This window comes from Ambystoma mexicanum, chromosome 1p, assembly GCF_040938575.1.
Source record: "Ambystoma mexicanum isolate Mex_15411 chromosome 1p, UKY_AmexF1_1, whole genome shotgun sequence".
NCBI lineage: Eukaryota > Metazoa > Chordata > Amphibia > Caudata > Ambystomatidae > Ambystoma > Ambystoma mexicanum.
Genome location: NC_090921.1, coordinates 629,083,537 through 629,085,818, shown reverse-complemented (window position 1 = coordinate 629,085,818; position 2,282 = coordinate 629,083,537). Strand labels below are relative to the sequence as shown.

The 2,282-nt window shown below is 39.7% G+C and overlaps 1 long non-coding RNA gene across 1 annotated transcript; it reads left to right on the top strand.

Annotated features, from left to right (window-relative positions):
• The first annotated feature begins 664 nt into the window (after window positions 1–664).
• Window positions 665–2,027, top strand: LOC138542924 (uncharacterized). The gene is made up of 3 exons (XR_011290607.1): window positions 665–927; window positions 1,009–1,139; window positions 1,588–2,027. It is a non-coding gene; the product is annotated as an uncharacterized lncRNA (long non-coding RNA).
• Window positions 2,028–2,282: the final 255 nt, after the last annotated feature.

Sequence of the window (2,282 nt, the reverse complement as noted above, 5' to 3'; positions counted from 1 at the left end):
CCTCCACACCCCACACACATGGACATGCAATCCACAGCCATGCAGACACCTGCCTGGCCATCACTCCACACAATCACATCAAGCTACTTGCCACTGTCACAACCAATCAATCGCGAATGCTATTCACACTTATTTGTTGTATTTAGGGCCATTGTGAACATTGATTTCTTAAAATTACTCATTTTGTATTGCGCCTTTTAAATTGTGTTCAATACGTTTTTATTATGTGGTATTACTCACTGTAATTTTTAATACTTATTGTGCTCTGATTCATTTAGTATTCTCCTTGAGTGCGACTTAAAGCAGAGTACTTTCTCTCTGCACGTACTCTACCCAGCCGGTACTTAATTTCCTGGTAGCTTTTGTAGTTCTTTGCTGCATATATTTAGTCCGCAGGCACGAACGCGCCTGCCTCGAAATGGCCCGGTTAGTTCTGGTTTGTTGCCGGTTGCATAGATGTGCGTGCTCAGGCTCGTTTCAAGGAAGCAAGACGGCAGTTACTAGCTGGGGAACAACTTTAAACTTGTTGGAGGTAAGCAAACCGAGGTGCTAGATTTCTAGGTCATTGACCCACACCACGGCCGACAAGCCGCGAGTAGTTAAATGGGGGGGACCATCCCGTGCAATTGTTACTGCCTAGTTTGAATTTTACATTCTTTTTCTTGGGGCATAGGTCTCTTACTCCAAGTAAAGTGAAATATCAAGGTTTCGCGTTACGAGTGAGGCCATAGTTTAATCTTGGTTGTTCTCGTTAAATAACTCGAACCCCTAAATTATTTGAGTTACAAACCTCAAATTTCAAACTCAGAGAGTTTGTTTCTGTGTTGTTGTATCTAGGGACGGTACACATTTTTGGGAGCCAGTGCGGGACGGAAGTACGCGTCAAATATCCACATCTCTTTAGATGTGCCACATTAGACACATTAGGTAAGATCGGAGATCGTACTTATGCTTCAATGGGGATGGCGTTAACATGTACCTTCATTGATTTATGTTTTTACCCCACAGGGTGGAGCCATAGTGGGGACTCAACATTCCCTAATTGCAGGAACCAACTTCTGGAAGCTAGTAGACGGAATTGATAGCTGCTCCAGCCATAATAAAAAAGGACTCGACTCTTCCCTTTTTTCTCAACTAAGGTCAGTTGTGTTTCTCTGCAGTAATGGTTCGGTCACTTTAACATGCAGGGATGAATAACATTTAGTCCATCAATACCAAAATTGTAGCACTCATGTGGCTTCCATTTCTGTGGGAGGTTTCTTGTTGTAATTTGGTATTAAAATGACTAGTGAGTAGCCAACCCAGTACCCCACAATTATCCATCAGATAATTGGTGGTGTGCATTCTGCCTATGACCTGATTCCACTGAACCTTTGGACACCAATTCATGATGGTTGCACTTTATCTGTTTGACACTCACGGTCTACCTTAGAGATAATTACTTTAGGTAGCAGTATCAGTAGCAGCAGGCTGTTGTCCATGTTCACATATTGATTTTTGATTGTATATTTGGTTTTTAACCTAGTGTACCATGTCGTCATCTAAACAGAGGGGACTTATGAGTTTATGTCTCCTGTTTTTCTTTAGAATGTAAATTTGTGTATCTCCTGAAGAAGACGTCACTATAATAGAGTATTACGTCGAAACCGGTAGAGAAACCTGAGATGAGGTCGTGGTTGAAGACTCTTATGACCCATCTCAACTGTCTGGCCATTTTTATCATCTATTTTGGCCCAGCATAATGACTTCACATTCTTATTATATAAAATTTCATTTATGAATTATATGTCATGTTTTTTATAGATTTTATATATTTTGTATCCCTTTGAGTTTTGTATGAATATATTGGATGATTGATGGTTGCATGTGGACGAATGGATGTACGATTAAACAGGATGAATTTTATTATTACATAGATGTGTTCTTAAAGTTTTTTCCTGCTATGTAAATTTTTGCCATTAAGTGCAGATTAAAATCATAATTTGAGTCATATATCTAAATTGTATCAGGTTTAATAAAATCCCTTGATATATATTCACAAATTGTATCCTCTGGGTGCCTTTCTGTGATTAATAGATGTGCGTGCGAGCCATTGTTTCTCTTCTTCCTCACTGTGAGTTTTTATCAGTATTGATAGTAATTAGAGATGTTGACTTTTACTGTTTCACCCACGCGCACATATCTTATCATGTCTATCCAGCGGAATAGACAAAGACGGTTGGCAGCCAGGTATAACAAGGAATTGATTATACCTGACAGTCATCTCCTAGACTCAGGAGAGC